The sequence below is a fragment of the Cryptomeria japonica genome, chromosome 7 (genome assembly GCF_030272615.1).
Source record: "Cryptomeria japonica chromosome 7, Sugi_1.0, whole genome shotgun sequence".
NCBI classification, from domain to species: Eukaryota; Viridiplantae; Streptophyta; class Pinopsida; order Cupressales; family Cupressaceae; genus Cryptomeria; species Cryptomeria japonica.
The window spans coordinates 460,956,698-460,970,574 of NC_081411.1; positions in this window are offsets into that span (position 1 = coordinate 460,956,698).

Sequence of the window (13,877 nt, forward strand, 5' to 3'; positions counted from 1 at the left end):
CCATTTTGTTGAGGATTATAAGGTATTGTTAACTCCCTCTTAATCCTTGAATTTTTACAAAAATTTTTAAATAATTCTGAAGTATATTCCCCCCATTGTCAGTTCTTAGGGTCTTAATTTTATTTCCTGAGTAGTTCTCCGTTAGTGATTTGAATTATTTAAACCTATTGAGGATCTCTTCTGATTCTTTACATTTCTGAAAGTAGATCCAATTTTTCCTAGAGTAGTCATCAACAAATATTACATAATACAAAAATCCCCTTAGAGAGGGTTCAAATATAGGTCCACATACATTAGAATGAACTAATTCTAATATTTTGCTTGTCTTCCTAGTACTATTTTGGAAGGCACCCTTGGTATTTTTACCTAGGGCACATCCCTTGCACGCCTCTGAATGATATTGCTTCAACTTAGGTAGACATGTGATAATATTTCCCATAGATGATAAAGCCCTATAATTCAGGTGGCCTAGTCTTCTATGCCACACCTCATTTGCATTTGTGGCTTCATGAATTAAGGCTAAGTTGGGCTCTGTGCATAGCTCATACAAATAGCCTTGTCTTTGTCCAATGACTTTAGCTTTCTTGATGGTAGAATTTCTCGGCCAAGCCAACACCTTGTTTTCCATGAAGGTCACTCTGTATCCATTATCCTCTAGTGCTGATATGGAGACTAGATTTCTTTTGATGTCGGGGACATATAGTACTCCTTCAAGTTGCAATGACATGCCTGTCTTTAATTTGATGATGCAGGTTCCAATTCCTCTGACTAGATGCGAGGAATCATCTCCGATGGTCACTTCCTCATTATTCTCCTCTATCATGGAGTCTAGCACTCCTCTAAAACCGGTAATGTGTTTGGATGAACCACTGTCGATCACCCATGAGTTAGACTTATTTGTTGTATGGCTTGTGAGTGCTGAGTAGAGGACATAGTTCTCAAAGTCATCTTCCCTTTTTGATTTTCCTACTTTGACAAATGTGGCTTGTTTGGCTCTCTCTGGACATTTTGCAACATAGTGTCCAAATTTGTCACACCTATAACATTGAATATGTGATAGGTCTTTCTTTGGAGTGTTCTTGCCTTGATGACTTTTTCTTTTCCTAAATTGCTTCTTCTTACTTTTCTTATTTGCGTTAGTATTTAGGACTTGAAGGTCTTCGTCTATGTTCTTTTGTTTTATTTCAATTTTGTTCAATCTCGACTCTTCTTGGAGACAATCATCTCTTAACCTTTCAAACTTAGGATATTTGGATCTTGCACTAATGCCTTGGACAAATGTATTCCATCCACTGGGCAACCCATCTAGAGCAATGGGTGTTAATTCTTTACTCTGGATCTCATAATCAAGGGTTGCAAGTTCATCTCTTAGGTTTGATATTCGCATGAAGTAGGAGTTGAATGTCTCCCCTTTGTTCATCGTGATATGATTTATCTCTCGTTTCAATGCCAGAGTACGACTTGCATTTGATATCTCAAATGTCCTTTCAAGTGCTTTGAACATTTTGTAAGCCGTCTCTTGTTTCTTTATGATGGGCATTATGTTGTTTCTTACCCCATCAACTATTATTTTAATAGCCTTTTCATTTCCCTCAATCCATGCTGTTTTGTCGGGTTCATTCTCGGGTGCTACACTTTCAGTTTGAACATATGAATCAACTTTATTTTCTCTCAAAATCATTTTGATTCTAAACTTCCAAGCTGAGAAATCATCGCTACCTCCGAGTCTATCTTCGAATCTTATAGCGTTGGCCATTTTGGAAATGTGATGTAATATATAATTTTGTTCTTGAATTATTCAGAAATTGAATAGCCTCATATTTGATTAGCCTCGCTCTGATACCATGTAAAGTTTTATTCAATTGTAATAAAAGAAAAAATTATATATGTGAGAATTTTATATGATTATATTGTCTGATAATCTGATTGTTTTGTTGCAGGCTAAAGGAGAGAGATCATTAATATTTTTTTATATGTATTCTCCAAATGATTCATGTTGGGCTTTATATGTTTTAGAAGACCAGTCAATAGATGTCTTGACCGGTCATGTCTTTTAGACATGACCGATCAAGGCACCTATTGATCGATGTCTTTCCATATTGCACATCCCGATTTTGGTTATGTTTGGTAACTAATATTTAATACTTAAACACTCGGTTGAAACAGTGTTAGTTATGATGCTTTGTTAATGGCTCGATTATAAATGTTTATCGGTATGAACTAAACCCGATAACAAATAGCATTACATATGCTATCGGGTTAATACCCCGATAGCATATTAATGCCGATTCATAAATGAATTGACATTAATATGCTATCAGGTTATTAGCCCGATAGCATTTAGATCGACGCTTAACTATGTTAAGCAAGTCGTCGATCTAATCCATCTTTATCCAATGCCAATATCATAATCATGATCAATGTTACAATCTGATAAACATATTCAGTCCGGAAAGCATAAATCAGATAATCTAATAGCATAGATGAATAAACCATAACAAAATAAAGGAGATTGACGCGTTAGAGAAGTCTTATCTTGCAGAAGCTAATAATGCATTAACACCGACTACAAGACCATGTTAGGTACCCATGTACAAATGCAAATGCAAAGCAAACCAATGCAATGAAATCTCTCACAAAGCGGGGAAAGAGAGAAAAACCCAATGGGAAAAAACCCTCCCCCAAAAGAGATGAAAAATAGATACAAAGAACTCTCATAGAAGTATGTGAGGAACAAAACCCCATGTGAGGAAAAAGTCCCCCCCCAATATGAGAGAAGAAGAGAAGCTAGGAAGCCCCCCCTCAATGTAGAATCTGCACCAATGATAGAAGCTCGAGAATGAATGAAGAAACTGCTTCGAGAACGTCGAACAACATTCCTCCCCTTAGGAAGAAACAAAACCAAAGGTGGATCCATGAAGTCTCTCCAATCATGAAGGGAAGATGTATGAAAAAAACTCATGATAAATGAAGTCTCTGAAAACTGCTCAAGTGTCCCCATGTCGATGCTGAAAGATACCCCCTCCAAAGGTGGTAAACTGCTCCACACTGCTGAAAAAGGCACTCCAAGATCTAGTGGAGATGAATGTAGAACAAGTCCCAAAGACTCACATGTCTCCTCTAAACATAAAGAGACCTCCTCCAATTGTTGTACATAAGAATCCACAATCATGTCAACCTCAAAAGAATGATCATGTAGAGAATGAATAAGAGGGTAAGAGTGTTCCCTCACAACAATCGAAGAAGGATCAATGATGTCTCCCAAATCTACAATGTAGGAATCCACAAACGAACTTGCAATGTCTGTCAAGTACTCATCCCATGAATATGAAGCTGGAAGACAATGAATATCCTGCTGCACTGAATCACATGAAGGCAAAACTATAGCACTATTCGCATCATCAGGTGCAATAGGTGATGTGATATCAATAGGAGGGGATGAAACACAAGGCTCAAGAATGGGGTCACATGTGAGAATTGTCCCTCTTGGAAGAGGATGAATCTCATTGTTGTGGAGAAGATGGTGCTTTGTCCTTAGGCTTTCATTGCCACTAATGCTTGAGACTTAGAAGTCTTAAGAATGCCCATGCTTATCAACTTAGTTTTTTCCATCATCAACATTTCAGCAAAAACATCAAATGTAGGCATTGTGTAGCTTGAACCCATTGTCATCCTACGGGTTTGGAAACTAGAAACAAATGCTGCATATTCTTGTGGAAGCTTGCCCATCAAGTTGAAGATAAATTGAGTATCCTTCTTATCAATGCTACAATCCTTGAGTTGTGCCCTCAACTCTTTTGCCTTAGTGACATAATCTTGTATAGTATCAAAGTTCTTGGGATCTAACATGGTGAGATCACTATCAATTTGATATCCCCTAATCTCATCAACTTTACCATACAAGTCTTGAAACTTTTGCCAAGCATTCTTGATTAAAGTACATTTCTCAATATGAAAATTGAGATCCTTTGATACATACTTTCTTAAGGTACCAATGCCATTATATTTTTAGTGAGCCAATCCAAGTGACCAACATGATCAACCTTAGGATCGGTGGGAGTAACAATTGTTCCATCAATATAATGAGTTAGTCCTTTTTCCATAAGTTGACTCCATGCATCAATTTTCCAAGTAGCATAATTATGAGGAGTTAAGAGAGGAAACTTAGGAAAACCCATAGCAACAAAAAGGAAAAAATACAAGATAGAGAGAGGCACAATCACACAAGACACCCCCCCAAATTACTCAATCAAGAACCCCCCCCCTCTCCCAAATTATGATTTGACACTTTATATTTAGTGCGTGTACAATGAACCACTTGCAAAACAAGGCAAGCTGGACTTCTGATTTAAATTTTATAACTTCTCAAAATGACATATAAGAGACTTCAACAAATATTGCTAGTGATCTAAACTGAGATCCAAGCAAAATACAAGTACCAAATAGGCCAAAAAATGATCAAATAATGAAATTACAATTTATACTCAAAATCACTGCAAACAAATGCCAAATTATGAAAGTAGACAAAAAAGTATGCACTTTAAAAAAAACAACACCTGAAAAGGAGTCCATATGAGCCCAAACGAAGCCTCCAAAGTTGTAAAAATCGGGATTTCACGATTTCAGAAAAACCTGTATCCATAAATTAGAAAAATCCCACACCACTGTACAGATCATGAAATTATACCCGAAAACAAAAAAAATTGCTCGAAAAAAGGAGTCCGGATGAGTGAGATATCACTATTTGAAAATTGCCTGCAAAATTATAATTTCTAGAAAATTTCCGTCGCAGCTTCAAACTTCAAATGCCTCTAGATTTGGCCTCCGAAGTTCGATTTGGATGAAACAAAAGGCAAAACTGACTTTCATGGACCTCCTCAATCCAATGGTAACCTCATATTTGACCTATCAAGCTTCAATAATAACCTGCAATAGAAAGCTCCAAAATACACAACCCCAAATAACATCAAATTTCTCTCAATTAGCAAACCAATGACACTCTACTTGCTCTGATACCATATGAGATTTTGACAAGATCTAGAGGTAGTGGAAAGCACAAATAAGAGAGAACAAAATAGATGATAGGAATAAACTGTATTATATCAAGATGCAAAATGTGATCAACTGGATCATCAATCGTTCAATGATTGTTCGTACAAACAATGTAGATGAACCTGCTTATATAGGAAAGGCTAGGGATATGTGAGCACACAAACATGACATGTGGCTCAATAAGAAACAAGGGTAGGTAGGAAATAGGTGTGGGTAGGTAGGAGAAATAATATAATATTCCACATGAGGTGGAATGTAACAACAAGATAAGATCAACACCATAAAAGGTGGAAATTCTCCTACACACACTATCCCAATGTGGCACAAACACCCAAGTGATTTGAGAAATCAAACTTAAAATATTTCTTTGACTAAAATTGAGATAACTTGAAAAATAAGAAAAGCAATTAAATTGAATTAATCATTTTCTCTAAAAATAAAACTTAAAAGCTTTTCTTGAGGAAAGAGGTTCAGCTATATTGAAAAGGCTTTTTCTAAATAAAAATCTTGAGAAAATTAAAGAAAAGTGCATGGAATCAACTATTTTTATCTCAAGTGCATGGAATCAACTAAATTTATCTCCAATGCAAACTCAGACTTATAATCTGAATGCATTCAATCAAGCTATAATTGGAATCTATCTCAAGGTTAACTGAATCTGATCTCTCAATTATTTCAATTAATCCTAAATTGTGTTTTTTATTGAGGAATCTCAACCGCTCATTGCTAATGGATCTTGACCGCTGGTCTCTCTTTTGAGTCTCTATAAATTCAACCTTCATCTCTCATTCAAAACACCCTAGAGATTTATTGTTATTATATAGTTTTTGCTCTAGAGTCATTGAAGATATTGTGCTTTGAGATTATTGCATCTTAGTTTAACTTTTTGCATACTTAGTTTAATTGTTATTGCTTGCATTCATCTAGCTTAATATTCATTCATACAGCTTATTATTCATTCATCTAGGTTAATCTTGCATCCATTTAGCTTATTCTTGTGCTCATATAGATTAAATCCTTCATCTTGGTGTAGTCTAGTCACTGGTATTGTTTAGACAAATCTAAGAGCAAGTCTATACTCGCATTTTTTAGAAGGCAATAGGTCGATTTGTTATGGCTTTTATATTCATGATTATATATGTCTAGCCGTGCATGAAATGACTTAATTGAAGTGTTGTATCTTACAACTTACAGATACTTATTCCACTTTTCACATACACATTTTTGGCGCCCACCGTGAGGCGGAAGACTACATCTTTCAGCCTCGCAGATTCACTTATTTCTATTTTTCAGATTTATTTTTTGGATATTTTTCGTAGAGTTTCTACAAAAAATCGTACGAATTTTCATAGAGGCCCGAATGACAAACTGCAAGGCTATCGTACGGTCCGTCGCGAATTATCGTACGACTCGATGAGAATACTCGTACAGTATTTTGGTTTTTTGTATTAAAACAAATTATAATTTTGGGGTTATTCGTATTGAATTTTGATGGTACTAATGCTAACCCTGGCTTGTTTTTTGTTTGTCTGAGAGATTTTGACAGCCTAATCAGTTTTTGCAGAATGCTTGTCGAAGAACATGCCTATCGCATAAAAACAATATGACTACTAATTCATTGTTTTTGTAGGTTGTTTGAGGAGACTCAAGTGAACATCGTGTATTCTTTAAATTCATTTTTAGGCACTTAAATTTCTATCTAGTTAATGAAAAAATCTATCTTTGTGTTTTAAGAAAAATTTAAGAGATAGGAGAGTATGCTCTTATCTGCACAGACAATCATAAATCCAGACCCTCGAAGCTTTTTCTAAGTTTGAGATTTGTGTACCTTTAGCGGGACTGTCACAGTGGGAAAAAGTAATCACCCTGTGAGAATGACCCAAGTGAGTACAGCTGGACCTGAGCATTCCAACTCACTATAATAAATAGGCCTCTGGAGATTAAAGTCTCAGAGGACGAGATTATTTGAGTTTTCTCTTTGAGATCTCTCATATCGAACATTTTATAGGGCCTCACAGTCTCAATCATGTTTACGTGACTACAACTTGTTTCTGTACCTTGTCAGGAGGCCTCAATCATGCTTGCGTGACTTCAAGGGGTAATTTTGAATGGAATTCTTGACTAAGAACTATAAGATAGAGGCTACCCAATTCACCTCCGAAAGGGGGATAATCTTTGTGCAAGAGAGATAGTAACTCTCCCAAGATACTTGTCATTTGGTGCCCCCATTAGCATTTGGAGTCAGCTAATACGATGTTGAGAATCCATTGCGTGAGACTCAACGACCGTATTCTAATTAGCTATTGGGTGTGTACCTGAGTCTGCAAGCAAAGGTTTTCTTCTCTAAGCCAACTTCCATAGGGTTAGCGTGCTATGCTTGAAGTCATTATACATCTTGCGTGTTTACTGTGTTTTCATCTTTGAAACTGAAACTGGAGAAAACAATAAACAACTTAGTGATCAAAATTCTGTCCGTGTAAAAAACTAGTCTCTGTCAGTCATCAAAAACTTTGTCCTAGTCAAAATCTGGTCTCTATTAGTCACCAAAACTCTGTCCATGTCAGAATCTCGTCTCTGTCTAGTCCAGTATCGTACGAGTCTACTGAATTATCATATGGCTATATACCTATTGTTGTACGATCCTGTCAATTTATCGTCTGGCCCTGTGATAATTATCGTCCGGGTATACAGAATTGTCGCTCTGTTACTATAAAATTGTCGTCTGGCCTTTAGTCTACTATTGTATGAATAATCATCATACTCATCAAATTATCGTCTGGAGATCTTTAAACTATCATGCGAATTGAGGCAACAAATTGTATGAGAAACTGTCTGTGTCGTCTGGGAACTAATAAATCATCGTCTAGTTCTAAAAACTTTGTCGTACGAATTCCTAATTTTGTTCGTCCATAAACTTGTTTGTGTACACACTTTTCTAGAACAGTCATACTTACCTAATTAGTCTACAATGAGCATAAAACTGGTCATCATAATTATGTGCATAAACAATCTTGATAGTGTACCCCTGCCGTTGTGTTGCACGATTTTGTTGATCATCTTTTAGCTAGTTCAATCAACTACTTATCAAAATAAATCAAACTAAGTTACTTAGATCACGTCTTATAGAGGACAGATCATTCCTGAAACTAGATTGAGTCTTAGTCAACTCTCTCAAATCACTACGTTAAACAAACAATTAGCTTCAATTTGATCTTGACTTCTGCATCACATCTAGCTCTCAGTCATATGAGTCATAAATGCCTTCTCAAACCAATAGTTCTCGTAAGAAAGCTACAAAAGGTAAAGGATCATCCTTTTCATTAAAAGATAACCCATTCTTCATAGAGGACCCCGTCTCTAATAAACCTTCATCATCAAATATACTAATTTTTGATCAATCCTTATCTCCCACCATGTCTGGAGAAAGGCAAGAAAGAGAAGCTACTAAACACGATACTTATGACAATATCAACACCCATGCTAATGATAGTGATTCCTCATCTAGCGAGTTTGAAGCCTCTGAACCTACATAAGCTGTTATAAATAGCTATCAAAAGGATAAAGATTTCCGAAAAATGATAAAGATTTTCATGGCTAGAGAAAAAGAAGATTATTTTCTAGAGCTAGCAAAACAAGGTGCTAAATTTCCTACTGATTATAACATTGAAACCCTTATCACTAAAGAGGAAGAGACACCCTTAGCACTGGTAAACAAACAATTGCAAGTGTTACAGACTAAAATCACAGAAATGAAAAACAAGGATAAATCATCAAAACAATATTCTTTGGACACGATCTGCTTGTTCCCATTTGACAAAAACCTTTACATGCCTCCATTTCCTTCAAGAGTGGAGATTCCTAAGTTTGACAAATATGATGGTAATGCAGATCCTTAAGAGCATGTCAGAGAATTTTGTGCTTTATGTATGGAGTTCATGCACGAACAAAATATCTCACGCACCTTTTCCCGAGGAGTTTAGGAGGACAAGCTATGGAATGGTTTTCAAGCCTACCTATGGGAATTAAAATTTTTGAGGAATTAATCGAATTGTTTCTCCAACAATAATACTCCTATAACATTCATCATCCAACCACTATGATCGAGCTTTGCAATACCAAACAGAAAACAGGAGAACCTTTTCTCACTTTTCTTCAACGTTGGAGAAAGATGTTCTCTAGATATTCATGACCTATTGCAGATTCTGAGAAGATGGATATCTTTGTCAATAACTTGATCCCTGAATTGAAATACAATATCCAAATGCAAGTGTACCCTTCATTCAACAAAATGGTAGATAGTGCTCTCAGAATGGAAGATGTTCTTATAAAGAAATGAAATATATCACTTTGGAAAGAAACATGACAAGACTCTAGTTCGAAAGAAAAGAACAAATACTAGAAATACAACAAAGATAACAACAAAAAACATTGTTAATGATGGAGTGGTGGGCACTGTTAAAAAAAAATCAAAACCCACAATATTTAATCTGGCTAGCGGCACATAAGCACTCAAAGCCGCTGAAACTGTGGCAGAAAACCCTCCGAAGAAATCAAAAGAGTGGTTTAAAGAGAAACCTTGGCTTTCAAAGCCTAAACATGATTTCACTCCTTTGGAGGAATCGTATGAATCAACTCTTAAGACTTTATTGGCAAATGATCTGATAACATTGCCAGACAACTCTAGACCATATGATCCAGAAGTTAAATCCAAATGGAGGGAAAATGAGTACTGTGAATATCATCAAAACACGGGTCATATAACAAACAACGACATGAAGCTGAAACATGAGATTTAAGACCTCATCAATGCTAGAAAAATTGTTGTTGGAAATCACATGACTAATGCTGATCACAAAGCTTTTAAAGATCCCTTACCTGATTATGAACAAGGCGATTCCTCAAAATCCAAGGGAGGTGCCAAAGTCAATTACACCTACCCTAACAATGACAATGTGATCAACATGATTGAATCTTCCCAATATGAGTATTGCAACATGATCATAATCAAAGATAAACAAAATAAAACACAAACTGCAAATGCGGTAACCCATGCTCAAAAGAAGGTTACTCTCAAAGGAGCTAGTTCCTCAATTCCTCATCAAACAACATCGAACCTACCAACTTCTTCAAACCGACAACCAGATACGATCATGACTAATTTTAAGCAGTTGGGTTCATCATCCTCTCCTGGTTATAGCATTGTTGAACAATTGAAATGTACTACCGCTCAAATCTCCATTTTTGAACTGCTTAAGATCTCTTATGCTCATAGAGAGATTCTGGACAAAGCTTTGCTCACTACTAATGTCCCCAAAGATTTAGATGTAGATCGGTTTCAATCTATGGTGGGTCACCTGACTTTGCCTCATTACCTCACCTTCTCCGAAGAAGATGACAATTCACCGAATCACCCACATAACCAACCATTACACATCGAAGCTATGATCCATAAACACAAAATCAAACATGTTTTAATAGATGGAGGTGCTATGTTGAATATCTGTACCTACAATTTACTGACACAATTGGGAATTTCTGAACATATCATTGATCCAACAAAGAAAATAATAATCAAAGCTTATGATGAAGAAGAAAGAACCTTTAAAGGTCTGGTGCTATTGCCGATCAGGGTAGGACTTGTGGAGAGAGATGTTATTTTTCAAGTGCTTGACCTTCCTCTTTCATACAACATCTTACTGGATAGACCATGGATTCATGAAATGCAAGCAGTACCATCTACCTATCATCAGTACTTGAAATTTCCTTATAATGGAGTTGAAGTCGGTATTCCTATTGATACAAGTTACACCTGCAATGCATTAAAATAGTGTAATGATACCTTTGTTCCTTATAACAGAGCAACCTCTACAACTGAAAGTTCATAAACTTTGATGAAAGACCTATAAAAGAAATTCAAAATCACATAAGTAGCCTAATTATAAGAAGCATGGATGGATACAAGATAGAACCTGTACTTTGACTAATGTCTCTTCCTCCATCGCCAAGACAGTCTGGAAAACCATTAGAGGCTATGAAGCCACAAAATTCAACTCCAAATGTCATTTATGATGGTATTTTTGTACAATCCTCTACTTCCCTTGCAGATGAAAGAAAAGAAGAGACCTTTCTCAAATGGCTTTTCAAAGAAGATAGCGAGAACAAATAAGTGCAACACTATAGATTTCCCCTGAACAATATGGTCCAAGCTATAAGATGATTCAACGTATGGAAAATTCAAGTACCAGTCCTCTGGGCAAGTGTCAAGAAGGTATTGTTGAACCTATTTAGATACAAACTAAGTCTACAAATGATAAAGCTAGACTTGGATACAATTTAGGCGAGTCATCAAATAAAAAAACATACTTCTCATCATCGATCTAAGTGGAGAAATAAGATACTACCTTCAACATCATAGGAAGTAAATACTCAGCAAACTTAGGAAGAGTATGAAAATGAACAAGAAGAATTGGCAATCAAGAGAGAAGAAGCAACTGGTAATCAAGTTCCAATTGTATGAGTAGTGACACTGCAAGGAGTAGAAATCCTAGAATATATGAGAGAAGAAGCAACTAGCAATCAAGTTCCAATTGTATCAGCAGTGACACTGCAAGGAGTAGAAATCCCAGAAGATATGAGAGAAGAAATCGAAGGAATTAAAGAGTTGTTTGTACCACTGAACATTCCGGTGACATACACGGGTAGAATGCAAATAGATAGTTCAGAAAATGACTCGAATGAGTATGAATGGGGTGCAGATCCTCTCTCAGATACATCTACTAAAGAAACTCCTATAGAACCTAGTGATATCATAGATGAAGCACAAGATATAATACGCTTGAAGTTGCAAAAGGAAATAGAGGAAATCAGACTAAAAAGACAAGAAGACTATCAACATCTGAAAGAAGAAAGAACACAAGAAAATTCTTCACCTACTATATCTCCCTCTAATGAGATAGAGCCAATCAGGTATGGAACTACAAATGAAGAATTGGAGGCTACAGAAGCAAGGATGGTTATTAGTCCAGAGGAAGCTTAATGGAAAAGATGACAGAGACTAACATAGTCATCAAGGTTATGTCAACAGGTATGTCAAATACAAGTAATCATTGAACCAAATCATGAAGGAACTTGCAACATCAAAGATGTAGATATTGATACTATAAATACTTTCACTAAGCCACTTGAAGAAGAGTCAGAGACTTCATCTCATGACTCTGATCACTCTGGAATAAGATCTATTTATAAAATTACCTATTCGACACCAAACTATGACTACTTCATCATGAATGTCAAAACTCTATCTGTTGAACCCGTTACTATCAAACCATGATATGTAGTCCAATCTGAAGTAGAGGATGGTGCTAGTGGTAGGTCTGTTTGGTTAGATCCCCTACATACTAACATAAACTTCGATAATCATGTTCTAACTCTTCCTGGTCTCGAGATGCTTACGCCAGGTAGTCTTCTAGAACTCGACTTGTCAGTCCGAAGTTGTGATGATAATACTCTGAATTCTCTTGAACCTGTTAAAATTTTATCCCTGGTACATCTTGAACTTATTGACTGTACTCTCCAAGATCAACCTTTGAATATACCTACCTTTGCTAATGACTATACATTAGCCTGTTATCTTAATGCAGTTGAACCAATGGACTCTTCCACCAGTGAACAAAGTGAGAACATGACATCAACAAATGTCAAGTATCTTAGTCGCAAAAATCAAAAAAAGAAAAAAAAGAGTTCTGATGGCGAAAACCACACTGTGGCGGTGAGAGAATAAAAAATAGTAAAAATAAAGGACGTACCTAACAGTGAAAACCTCTATGAGGCGCCTGAAGGTGAGATACTTGACATTTTGCCTGATCACTTTCAAGAGCAATCATCAGTGCTAATTGAACCTACATAGCCAATAAACACTGAAATAGAAGAAGCTCAACACACCATACATGTAGCTCAATTCTTGTCAGCCGAAGAACTAAAAGAATTTGTTGATTTCTTCATGGGAAAGAAGATCAATTTTTCATGGACATATGCTGATATGCCGGGTCTGGATCCTGACCTCATAATGCATAATCTTTCTATCACTCCTATAATTAAACCTATTAAGAAAAAACTCCGAAAAATGCATCCTCATGTTGCATTACTTGTTAAAGCTGAGCTAGAAAAATTACTAAAAGCTGGATTCATCAGAGCAATTGATTATGCTAAATGGATATCTAATATTGTACCTATTTCTAAACTTGACAAATAAATTCGTGTTTGCACTGATTTCAGAGATTTAAACAAAGCCTGTCCAAAAGATGATTTTCCACTACCCAACATAGACATGATCATGGACATGACTGCTGGTTATGAAATGTACTCTTTAATGGGTGGTTGTTCTGGATACAATCATATCAAAATTGCAGCTGAGGATCAAGAGAAAACAACATTCACCTGTGCATGGGGAACCTTCTGCTAGAATGTAATGCCCTTCGGTTTAAAGAATGCAGGCGCTACTTATCAAAGAGCTGTAAAAACAAATTTTCATGATATGATGCACAAAAACATAGAGGATTATGTTGATGATACTCTAGTTAAATCTATGAAAAGATCAACACATCTATCAGAACTAGGTCCAATATTAGACGGGATGGAAAAATTCAAACTCAGATTAAATCCCAAGAAATGTGCATTTGGGGTTACATCTAGTAAGCTCCTAGGATATATTGTTTCATTGAAAGGAATTGAAGTGGATCCATAAAAAGTTAAGGCTATCATGGAAATGCCACCTCCAAATAATGTCAGCCAAATGAGAAGTTTACAAGGGCGCCTCCAATCAATAA